Here is a 14055-nt window from a genome sequence, read left to right as displayed (position 1 = left end):
TCATAACTCAGATCCCCTTTCTGAAATCCAGTTGTAGTTCTGCTCATTGTTTTCTGTTTAGGACAAACCAAATATTTTTAAACTGGACCTTACGGATTTCATGAATCCACATAGTGTACATTGAAGGTTCCATTACCGCCGTGAAAACGCGGATGCTTTAAATTGTTTTTTTTCTTGTTTTGTACTTTAGCATGGTAAATGTGAGCTCTACCGGTAAGAGCGTGACGGTCACCATTTCCACTACCTCCATGAACAGCTCAATCAACCGAGCTGCAACATTTCGGTTTTGTTGTGTGAGCGCCCTGGGATTTCACTTTCTATTCTAGAGTTATTGCCTCTGAAAGGGGCAAAAATTTTCTATTTTGGCCTCGTTCAGCCATATAGAGGTTTCATTTATGCTTTGATTTTATGCAAACTTGCACAGAATGTTTATCTTAATGGTCTCAATGCCAAGTTCGAAACTGGGTCATGTGGGGTCAAAAACTAGGTCACCGGGTCAAATCAAAGGAAACCCTTGTTAAAACCCTAGAGGGTACATTTATGACTCTATCTTCTTGCAACTTCGTCAAAATGTTTATCTTGATGGTTCCTATGCCAGGTTTAAAACTGGGTCATGTGAGTCAAAAACTAGGTCAGCCGGTGTATATATATATACTCATATTTGGTTAATTAACGGGTCCCAATTAAAAATTTGTATATAATTATAATCCGTTATAATCAAAGAGACCCACTTATCGGTTCCTAATACATTAGACTAGTTTCATAGGGGTTACCCCCTATACCATTGGTGAAGTTGTAAAAAAAACAGTTGGGTGCCAAAAGACCAACTTTTCCACTTCGTGACCCGAAAATCGACTTCGGACCCATCTGTTGACTTTCCGAATTAAATTAGACTCTGTAATTAACCAAGTTTAAAACTATATAAATATGGCGAATCAGTCTCAAAAATACGGAACGTATATAACCAACCGTCAAAGTATATTTACTTAAATTTCAGTCTGTCATTGTTTATAATCGGATCTTCACAAATATTGACTTGAATTATGTATACGATCTGCTTGGGAATAAAATTGTGTAAGCCGGCTCATAAATAATTCACTGATATATAAAACTGTTGAAAATCTTGCCGCCTTTCTATAGACCCTTCAGAGCAATTAAATTTCAAATTTTGTACTTGTCAAGCATAAGATCATTTAGATTATGGTTTGACATTATGTCAAAAGATCATAAGAGGTGGAGATTGTTCTTTTTCTTTACATATTTGAGTTATTTTGAAGTTGTACATGGGTCTAAAGTACCATAATTATTTATGTACGTTGTTAAGTAGCATTCAGATTTTGAGCAAGGTACTTTTTAAGGTAAGCGTGAGAACATCGGCTATTGTGTAAGACTCCATGTAATCGAATGTAAACGTGAAGAAAATGGTAACACTGATATCATTGTGTTGGAGTACGCTGGTATTTTTGTCTCTTACTATAATTTGTTTTGAGACACAGTAAAATGTCAAAGGAATTAAAGAATTAAAAAGAAATGTGTTGAATAAAAGGGACAACACTTTACGCTTAAAATATTGGATGTGCATACAGTACGACCTCTCCAGAGCGGCTCTCTCTTAAGCTAAAACCTCTCTATAACAACATCATCAAAATTTACCTCTACATAACAGTCAATAGTTGTATCTCCCAAAGGGTGTTGCTCTACAGAGGTTGCACTGTACTCTAAATACCAGTTTATTTTAAGTTCTGCCCATTGTTTTCTCGTTTGGGGCAAACCCATAATTTAAACTGGGGACTATACGCGGATTTTCATGAAATTGCACTCTGTGAAATTACACCGAAGTGTGAATACACATGCTGGTGTCTCTAAATTTTATTTCGATACTTGTAACATGTGTAAATGTTGAGTTCTGCTCAACCCGGGTCTAGAGGGCGTAGACGGTAGCTTGCTTTTCCAATATCGTCTATGAACATGGTCAATCAAATCTAGCCTGCAACATTTTCATTTAGGTCGTGTTGGGCGACCTGTGGTTTTCCATTTTTTCTATTTACTTAAAGCAACATGCCTCCAGATTTGGCTAAAAAAATAATCTTTCTTTCAAATTGAATTTTGGTCATATTATGAACATTGGAATATGAATTTTTGTTTCTAAAATATTTTAAAAGTTCCAAACCAAGAAAAAAAGATGACCGCGTCGGGAACCCCGGACCGCCGCGGCAATTAAGACATTTTCCCGTCGTCGTAACCAATAGCGCTATAGCTGAAGTAGTGAATAATGACTTCAAAATATGATATTCATATCGAACAATTACTGTTAAAGCGTGACAACGCTTTCGATTCATCGTAAAGTAGTAAAACGCAATTCCGTGTTCGTAACATTGTTTGTCATATTAAGTTTAAAGCCTACTAAGATAGCTTATTTAAGAACTAAAAAATTTTTTGTTCGAACGATCTGAGCTGCGATTTAAATCACTCTATTTTCATTCACACTGTAAAACTGATGTATACTTCACCTTAATATAAACATAGTTTCGAGATGGACAGTAAGAGACATTTGAATACTCAATTTACTAGACAGTAAGAGACATTTGAATACTAAGAGACATTTGAATACTCAATGTACTAAAGTTGTTAAAAGCAGAACTTCTTTCTCAAAATGAAAACCATAGAATATCGTTATATTACAGTCGTAGGGTGAAATTGAACAGCTATATTCATGTATATGCTGTTTGCTATATGTTTATATAGCAACATCTGCGGATCGTGTTAGAATCAATAATGCATTAAGTTCAAAGCAAACTACATTGGTTCTTGACCAGCAATATGTCAATGCATACAAGCACAAGTAAGATGTTTTCATTCATACATAAATTTTGTTTGATAGCCTTTCAAATCTGATTCTAAATATTGAATTAAATGTAAATGTTATCAGATGTTGAAACCTTATTTACTGTACCAATATTAGCTTTTCCTTTCGTTATGTTTTAATATTTTGGCAATAAGCCTCTATCCTATAATAAAGTATTTGTAATAATTGTAACAAAACAGGAAGAACAGATAAATGGAAACCTAATAAACATTATCTATTGGTATTCTGTAGTTATATTTGACGTATACAAGAACGTTGATGTGATGTGAATGTATTTATTTTATTTGTTATCAAACCAATGCAGCAAGAGTAATGTGGTGAACACAACTTTTTTCAGCTAGTTCAAAGGAACCGTATTAGAGTAGAATTTGATGTAATATGTATTGAACTACATTATATCAAAACAGCAGTCTTTAAGTGTTCTAGCGGCCGTTAAATGTTCCCCGGTACTTCGATTCGTTGTTGTTATAGTTTCTGGTCCTTTTTGGAACATGTTGTCCAATCAGTATCTGTGTAATAGAATTCCACTTATGCCCGTGTAAGGGGCGTGAGGGCTATTGCATTATCCATTACCGCTAGTAAACGAGCTTAGTCAAATCGAGTCTGCTGCTATTTTGCTTGGTTGCATTCTATGCTGCCAAAGGATCCATTCATAGATTTTATTAATGTTTATGATGCATTTACCCCGTAAGATGTTTATGTTGTAGACATGAAATAAAGAAGGCAATTTAATTGCCAAAAGTGATAAACTCCGTCTCTGTAGGAAATCAAACGGTTACCTTCTCGTTGTTTGCTATAGAATTGCACGCCCATTTCTGGAAATTCAATAGAAGCACGTCTCTGTCAAACTATTACGTTTCCCTCTAGGTCATAAAAGCTCGAAGCTTAGTATAAAAATATCATAACTGTTGTCCTTAAGCGCCAGCTATGAAGACAGCCACTAATATTGATGGATTTCTGATGACGCGGAGTTTTTCTATAATTCAATGCGGGATTAATCGGAAATATCCGCAATTAAATGCGTTTTGGCTTTTAGATTAGGGTACTGCCCGTACGTATAATTAAGTAATTCAAGAGGAGTTTAGATAGACCATGAATTTGGCGCTGGGAATAGCCAAACAAAGTACTTCCCTGTGGTAAAAGATAATTCAATTTCTTTTAATCAAATATTCAAGATAATGTGGCCTTTCTTTCCGACAGAAATATATATCATCTGTTTCTCACATGTATTGTGCTAGATGTCAATGTCATTAAAGTGTATTGATTAGTTCCGGTCAGTACGCCAGATTATTTAAAATGTAGACGAAGAACAACATTTTATTTGTGAAATGTTTTTTATGATGGGCATCGTATTCATATTTGAGACCTGTCTTCTTTTGAAAGAACCTTTGCACCGTATTAGTTTATTATTTTACATTTTAAAATGATAAAACCTCAATTAAAAAACTCTTAACCAGTGGATTAGTCATTAATCAGTCTTTCCATAAATTTAATATTCTTTTGGAACATTAAGTCAGCTGCCCGTTTAATATACTGTACTGCTCAGCATATTCAAGACTGAAAGATCTGTGTAGTATAAGATTATTACCTACGACCTGATATTAGAAAGCAACACATAGTGTAGCTCATGGGTGTTTCCACGTGTGGAAAGCAACAAGTAGTGTAGCACATGGGTGTTTTCTTGTGTTTAGATATTGTTTATGAACAGCAATAAACTAGTGTTTTCACTTTGAAAATTAATTTCAGTTTCGTCAGTGTCCGTTATTTTCCGGAAAATAATCCGGAAAACAATCGCGAATATTTTACTACGCAATACCTACCAACAACCGGGACCATTAAATCACCCATTCCCACGCTATGACGTCAGCACATTATCCAATCAAAGATTAATGATACCTTCGCTCATCCAATCAAAAGTCGTAAAGACATTATTTGGAACACTTCCGCAGATTATTTCGCGTCAAACATTGTCATTTGTTGCGGCCATTGTTGTTTGTAGCTCAGCAGCGAAAATGAGGCGTTTTAGAGAATTTTCATCAGGGTTGTCAGAAATATACACCATCTAACGACATGCAATGTACTGTCATTGCGTTGGTTGCTATCCTGTTACTTTTTCCGGGAAGAAATGTCGACATTAAAGGATGTAGGAACGATTTTTGTCTTACGTTAAGCATTAAATTTTGTTCATACTCTGTGAGCTTGAAGAACATTAGTTTCCAAGACAAACAAGAAAAGAAAAAACATAGGTCACCGAACTCGTTTTAATTTTATAGGGCATTTTCTTCACCCACTGTTTAAGCATTTCTGAAATTTTGTAAAATTGAAAAAATGGTGGTACTTTATAAAACATACAATATCCTCCTTAATGTTATAGGGACGTACAGGTTAATATGAATACATGATGATGTCAGTATTATATAAGCATAATGTCACTAACAAATCTCTTTCATTTTTACATGTTGACATAATTACACCACCCACTTTATATTCAATGGAAATAAACGTATTTAGATCTACAAAAAAATCTGACGTTAAGATTTTCAAAATATTTTGCAGCTTTAATGACACATATAAATGCTTCAAAATAGAAGGTAGGGGTCACCATGCATCTAAGAGATTTATTAAGAAACAGCTGTAAAAAACTGGTGAATTTTGATTTTTTTGTTTTTGTTACTTTTGTTTTAATTTATATGTTTTCAATAATATAAAGTGCTATCTTGAAAACTTTTATTTCGATAATAGCTTATTATTATATGTATCAGTCAGGAAAATATCAAAATCAAACCTGATCTACTTTAATAGATATTTGAAATTACCTACCCCTACCCCTTTGCAAATGCCAGCCAAAAATTAGGGTGATTTTTTCCGCGCAAAAAGTAGAATCTATCTGGTTAAATGGTACATTATTAGCCAAATTTTAATTATTTAGTATTAATTTTTGGCAAAAGTTTTTTTAGAAAGCAATTTTCGAAGAAACATTTTTCAAAATGGCGGATATCCTGAAAAGAAAACGCTCGTACATCCTTGAAGCGTAAGGTATAATTAAAACACAAATACGCTATTCGCCTATAACTTGCTTTTTAGGCTGAGTGGTCACACAGACATCAATAACAATTTCGGGTCTGTGTAACTTCTGGCCGCTGGAAATCTTTCGACTTGTACTGGTATAGCATCAACCAAGTACGCAAAAGGCAAGCACGAGTCTGTTGCAATTGCTGGTTCTCCGCGTGCCAAAGCATTTGCAACTTCTCGAACAAAAAAGCTCGGGAAAATGCTTCCGGGGTACTAGAATAAAAAATGCTATCGTAATACATACTCATCGCGACAGACCGAAACAAAAGTTAAGAAGTAAACACCAGAACGCTGTTATTATTAAGGAGAAATAAGTTAATGTATATATAGTTCATTACCATATACTATGTGATATCCTTTAAAACGCATGACATCCAATTTAAGTTCTTGACAAAATGATGCTTTTTATTTGTGCTGTACGAATCAAAGTGTCAAAGCAAAGTAGTGTAAATGAATCTCGATAAAGAAACACTAAGCCAGTTTCGCTCTAACCACTCGATATAACCTAGATCAGCTGCATTTGCTTTAGTCTCTTAACAGAAAGTTGAAAATGTGATTATCTGTGAAATACTATATCATTTTATTTTAAATCTGACCCATGGGACCTGACACACTGTATGACATGTCATAAATATGATCGATAGCCTCTTTTTCAGTTGCAGTAGATATGTTTCTAAATACTGCTCTATTACCTCTTTGTTGATAAGGCGATAAGCTTTGGTGACTGGAAGTTCTCTGCCTCACTTCCGGAGAGAGACGTTGCATCTAGAAAAATGTGAGATGAATTTGCCGTGACGGCAGCCTTCACTCGGGTAAAAACCTTAAAGTACAATAGCATAAGCCAACCAATTATCCGTCAGTATAGCCAGCCCAGCACAGCCAACATTATTGATCCCAGTATACGTCAGCATAGTCCAAAAACTATATTGCCCGAAATAGCATCAACATTCTACGTCAAAATGAAACATTGCCGCTCTTGCAGTCAATTACCCCTCTGCATTGACAGCCAATGGTGTATTTACCTAGCAGTTATGCAGTTATATTTTATAAATTCACCGAAATGCTTGTATATTGAATATTAGATCATCTTAAAGGAAATAATGGACTATGAGAACAGTAATGCTTAAATGAATGGAAATCTGTATATAGTGTTTTAGGCGGACAAGCTTTTTGATTGATTTTAACACAAGTGATTCCATAAAATAACCCTTCAACATTTTAGAATGTTGTGATTAATTTCGACGAGATATGCCAAGAAAGGTTCCACTAAACGACCAGTACAAAAATATGACCGTTTCATTATTTTGGTCAGAGAGCTAAAAACAACAATTTAAACAGGTTGCCTCAGCAATATTTTGTCTTAATTAATAATAGAGGACTGGTCGTATTTTCGGAACTTGCAACAATGAATTTTAAAACTAGAAAAAAAACTAATTTCAAAATAGCATACTCACGTTTTAAAAGCATGCTTACTGTAACATAAAATATAAGATGTTTTGGGGACAAAAGCTGCTTAATTATATTACATATTTTTCTGGCAAAACTAGTTGTTAAAACAGAGTATAATTACGTGAAAATTCTAATCAATATTTGCGAGTTCTGATTGCAATTCGATGCTTTTGCTAAATATGTAAAACTCTGATGAATTTTATACACAATGTGTGATGTTCAATTGGATTGTGAATAATCTATGTATTACAGAATTGCTTAAACACATACAAATGTTAAGTGTACGGTTTAAAAAGTCCAAAAGTGTACATGAGCCATGCCATGGGAAAACCAACATAGTGGCTTTGCGACCAGCATGGATCCAGACCAGTCTGCGCATCCGCGCAGTCTGGTCAGGCTCCATGCTGTTCGCTAACAGCTTCTCCAATTCCAATAGGCTTTAAAAGCGAACAGCATGGAGCCTGACCAGACTGCGCGGATGCGCAGGCTGGTCTGGATCCATGCTGGTCGCAAACCCACTATGTTGGTTTTCTCATGGCACGGCTCATATATAGATTTATACAGTATTATAACTAGCTTCCTATGCATATTGCTTCTTCTATGAAAGATGTAACACACGTGACTTGTTTTAAACATTTTAACCTTTAGCCTGCTGGCGGCAAGTGATTCTGCCTTTGCGACCAGTGCAGACCAAGATCAGCCTGCACACTCATATGAATGATAAGTGGTACTGCCCAAATTGAATGAAGGACCAGTTCATTTCAGAAATTTAGCAGGGTAAAGGTTAATATACGCTACACTACATATACAATACTGATGAACCAAGACAGAACTCATTGATATTCAAAACTTTATAGAACCTTATTAACGTTCTAGTATGCAGACAGCTTCACATGCATTGAATATTTTTATTCAGAGAAATAACTTAAGGAATCAGTAAATATGATTTAAAAGATAAGCTCTCATGGATAATACTGTAGAAGAAATATATGATCAAATGGTTTACATGAAATAAACAAGCTGACAAACAACGGATATATTCCTACTCATTTCACCATTAATATGTTCTCAGCCGACCGTAGAGGATAATGTTAAGAACAGAATATTCATCGTTTTATTTATGATGAATTGTTGAACGATAAGTTCGTGATTTTGAAAATATAAATCCTCAGGGCATCAGCAGGTTCATACCGGGCAAGTTTTTCTCATGTTTTACCGATGCTTGAAAACCTCATCTCACATCCTGGTGTGTAAGACGATGCACGTGCTGTAGTTAATTAATCGCCTAACATTGTTATTTTTATCGGCAAAGACTGACAAAAAAAAGGGGAAGAGAAAAGAAATATTTTCAGCTTTCTTCGAATGTTAAAATTATAGAACGCAGATATGTGGATACGTAGGGTTAATATTTACGTTTATGATACATTTACTTCCGACGAATTTTATGCTGTAGGCAAAGAATGAAGAATATTTTATCGCCTCTCTTTTAGGACTCAGACGATTGCCGTCTCGTTGTTTGGTAGTGTAACATGCCAATTTTTGGCCATTCAATAAAACTTAATCCAAGGCAAACAATTATGTTTCCCTCAGATGTCTCTAAAGCTCCAAGCTTAGCATAAAAATACCATAACTGTTGTCTTAAGTGCCAGATATGACGAACATCGCTCATGTTGATTGATTTCTAACTAACATGAGCTTCTCTCTAATACAACTGAGGGATAATCATAAATATCTTCATAGAACGGAGCCTAATTGACTTTACTGACTAGGATTCAATGCGTACTTACCATTAAATACTTCTATGGGATTTCAGACATACCGTTATTGTTGTATAGGGAATTTCCACACCAAATACCTCACTATATGAAATTTTACCTTAATTTGTGCCAGTCGTCTTGATATTTTTATGTTAAAAGATATAAACATGTATTGCCTACTTCTGGTCAGTGAACTCTTCACATTATAATAGTAATTAAACAAAATCCTTTGACAAAAAACTTACGCAATTTAACATCGCCTGTCCAACCCTTTTGTATTATCACACCTTTGCAAAGTTACCGAATGTATCTTTATATTCTGTAGTATCATATGTCTTGATGTCATGATAGGTTGCTGTTGTATATATTTACATATATATCTGTATATTATTGTCTTGATGCACATTTACCATCATGTCCTGTGTGATAATTGCAATAAAATATGATTAAACTAAACTAATCGCCGGTTAAAAATTAGTTTCAATACGCATTCAGATGCGAGAAATAACTTTATGTTAGGTTGCAATCATTTGCTATAAAACTTATAACTAATAAAAGGAACTTTATTTTTGATTAAGATTATTTACGTATGAATCACTTTAAAATGCCTTGGAGTCAGTGCTATATTTTCTGGTGCCGTTGGGGTAATGGAGTCCATGCAAAGTCTCTCTACATAGATATTACCCACTGATGCCGGCACTGCGAGAGTTAGGGATGTTACACATTTCATTACATCTTCTATTTTGCATGGTTCGATCTCTATCTTTTCTGATAAACCTTAATACATTCTATATACATTGAGAAGATATATTACATAAAATAAAATATTATTACATTCTAGATACATAAAATTGTTAAAATCTAATAAACTAAGACAGATCCGCGATATTATATTGATATATGCAAGATTTTTAAAAAAAAAATATTCTCCAATCTAATTTACATTTAAATGAAATGACATGTCACCAGAGTGTAACCATACTCCGTCTGATAGTTCATTAAATAAAAATTCTGCAATTCAATTAGTCCCGGAGATTATCGACGGACGGTAGATATTCCTCAAAGATATGTAAGGTATATCATACCAGTGAATAATACATGAGCTAATTCTCACCTTTTCTGTTCCTAAGTAATTCTGAACATACTTCTAGCCAATTTAGTGAAGTTCCGATGATAAACAATGACAAGTTTGATATTTCAATGATTGCTATTTTCAGTGATTGACATTCCTTACAGTATTACAACGTAGTCCTACAGAAGAACAAAATAAACGACAATATTTGAATGAAGAATTATTACCCCATGAACTGATGAAAGCACAAGCGGCCAATATGATAATCGGCTTAAATTGATGTTTTTATGAATAAATGAAGCTAACCAACTGAATCAACAAATAATTGTAGTATTTTGCTGATGTTTCATTTCCAGAATTTTTCACAAATGCTGATAGGCGGTTTGTACCTTGGCAGTTTTTGTTTCCACTGTTTAAAATGAATAACCGAATAAATAAATGGTCTTCATTAATGTTAGTGCCGTTAATTTACATCTGAAACATTGCAATTTACGTAGACTTAAGGGTGTTTCTCTTGATGCTCTGTCTTCTGCAAAAGCATTGAGTATATACGTTTTTGGTTCTTTAGGTTCTTAAGGTTTGCTTTTTATATAATTATACAGGAGCATTTTTGTGTTTTACATGCCATGCCTTTTTGTTTCCATTACGTGTGTTAGAGATTCTGACGGGGAATATTTTTATTTACACTGTCCCGTGTCTTTGGAACATGGTGGGGTTAAGAGTGAAGTTGGGTGCGCACCATAAACCGGTTTAAGCTCCCCGGTGGTGGTTTTGCCACTGACCGTTCCAAGGCGGTGCCCCAATATTTTCCTTTATTTGTTCGTTTTGTCCTAGTGCGTTTGCTTTGTGTGAGTGTGTGTGTGTGTGTGATGGTCGTGTGCGCGTACGCGTGCTAGGTTAACGTTTGGGAGGCAGCGATTTTGGAACATGGCAATCCCTGTTTGATATTTATCCTTATTTTTAAAAAGTAAGAAAATATTATATTTCTGTTTATATTCGAACATCATATTGAACACGTAAGCAAACAATTAAATAAAGTATTTTTAAAATGATAGTGATAAAACGGAGACGATTTCATTGTTCCAAAATCAACATTTCCGGTTTAATAACAGAAAAACCTGGGCTAGCTCGTTTCTATCTTTGCTGCAAATTAAATGAATTAAATAACAAATAATTTATACATTCTCTTTTTTTACAACATATTTCATATTGATCTCGAAGGAAAAGCATCAGATAACTAAACAAACGCGCTCCATTTTTATCTAACCACCATCCTGTATTTTCATAACTTACCAAATACTGCTCTTCTAGTAGAATAGGTGATAGCAAATCAGAAGGTTATTATTTTCATATAACCTCATTCAGTGACTGAAATAGATGTCTGGTATCTGCTCATTAACATATTACTCTTTAAAAGACCCAATGGTGGTTGTTTGGTCGTAATCTGGTACTATGTAGTAATAAAAATTGGTTTATCATAATTCTATTTAAAACATCCCAGCTTTTTTCATCTTTGTGTGTAGAGAATAAATGCAAGTCAATAATGCAGACATACATGTATATGAAGCATATGAACAGGAGTCCCGCGGTATATATTTATAGGTTGTTAGATTTGTTCCGCAGCAGAAAAAGTGCGCAGCTCAAAGAGTGCAATATTTTTCCGCGACAAAGAGTCCCGCGGTATATATTTATAGGTTGTTAGATTTGTTCCGCTGCAGAAAAAGTGCGCAGCTCAAAGAGTGCAATATTTTTCCGCGACAAAGAGTGCCTATTTCTCGATGGAAAAATTACTGTTTTATTATATATGCGTCTAGACTGAATATTATTATTTAATTGATATATATTTTTGTTCTGATCATGAGTAAGTAATTACCGTTTTTGAACTTTTCAACGCGCCGACACACAACAAAATGACGTCCCAAATCACGTCACTCACCAGATATGGCACTTGAACGTCAATACTGAAAATTATTGACGTGTTTGGGCCTATTGTAAGTAAATGAAGATTGAAAATACATATGTAATGATATGTACTAGGACATTTACATCTTTCCAAAATATCCGTTGTCGTTAACATCACTGAGAAAGAACCCCTGTAAATTAAATAATAATTTCGACCAATTTCGGTGCGTAGTAACCCGATGACTTATCCATTGTTCGCATAAGAAACATAACCTCAATAAAGTTGGACACACTTGAGTATTGCGACCTTTTATCGCTTTTGAAAAATAGACGAAGTGATCATCTGTTACATGTTGTATCACTTTTGTTCGAAATATTGATATATACCTCGATATGTGTTATAAATAAGACAGTTATACTAATTTCAATTAAACTGTATGTTTCTAAAATGTTCCTTCTCCTTGCTGTTTTAGATAAGGCTGTAAGCAATGATGACTAGATGTTTTCGGCCTCTCAATCAGGTGACGCAATGGAACTAGAGTTAACATTAATCAATTGCAAAATGCCTAAATTCTGAAATAAAAACACCATGTGAGTTTTCCCCATGCCAATATTAATGTAAATACCGTTAACACAACAACATAAAAAAATTCCGTCAGCACAGTCCAGCACAAAAAGTAAGCATTGAGACAGTATGGAACAGAACGGCACTGAATGTGTCGGAATCACATATTCACCATACGTCAGCATCAGAACACACCAATCAGCACAAAACGCTTTGTCGCTAACGTTAAAGACAAACATGGCGGTTTTGCCGTTGGAATTAGTTCCAAATTGTTTATTAATTTCGAATAAATTCTTGTACATGTAATACATCATACAATGAATATTGAATGATCCAAATTAGCCTATGTGGCGGGCTGTGTGAATATTAATGGTTAAATGAGTAAAAAATAATCCATTATCTGTCAGTCTGTCAGGCGTTTTGATTTATTTCTCTGTAAACCTAGTGATTTCATAATGTATTTCTTCAACGTTCTAGAATGATTTAAACGATTTTTGCGAGATGTTTATTTTATTAGGTGTTATGTTCTATCTACAATTAAGATTTACGTACATCTCTCTTTCAATTGTTTAACATATATTATGTTTCATATCGTAAACTTTTAAGCCTTGCGAGTCACTCTGGAGTCTTTTGTTATTGAGAGCAACACACTTGGGCATAAGTAAGTGAATTGATGTTTTGCCATTTGGACAATTTTACGCTCTAGTATAACTGCTAATGTCTCCCTCGATCTTTCATATTCTCTGGGGGTAACTCAGTATATGCATTAAGTGTGCCTAGCCAACACAATGGATGCGAGTCTAAACGACTCTTGTGAAGTTTCTAGCCAAAATGTATAGGTGACTCCCAATGTTATCCATTATGACTGTTTTCATTCACATGTTTTCTTAATATTTCATGTCTTCGGACTAGAAATGTTATTTACTATATACCAATATAAATTTTGTAAAAAAAATCATCGGCTTGTATTTCACAATTAAATATGAACAGGCAGAAAAAATTCCGCATTGTACCTTTTAAATTCCGTATTGTACATTTTGTATTGTATGCTGCCGGACTACTTTCATTAATATGCATGACCTGACACAGTTCTATAAATAGCGCACATAAAAAACTTCACTTAGGTCCATTTTAATATTGATAAACATTGAAGATTTCGTTCAATAACAAAACAACAAACAAAAAGGTAGAAGTATATAATAAATGGGTCATTATAACAGTAGCTAGATCTGGGATTTTGTATTCGGCTCTGGTGGAGTTTTGCCAGATCGGATCACACTCGGCGCTTGCGCACCTCGTGAGATCCGATCTGGCAAAACTCCACGAGAACCGAATACAGCAGTGCAGATCGAGCTACTGTTATAATAACCCT

The sequence above is a fragment of the Mercenaria mercenaria genome, chromosome 8 (assembly GCF_021730395.1).
Source record: "Mercenaria mercenaria strain notata chromosome 8, MADL_Memer_1, whole genome shotgun sequence".
NCBI lineage: Eukaryota > Metazoa > Mollusca > Bivalvia > Venerida > Veneridae > Mercenaria > Mercenaria mercenaria.
The sequence above is the reverse complement of the archived record's forward strand: the minus strand, read 5'-3'. Positions refer to the sequence as shown.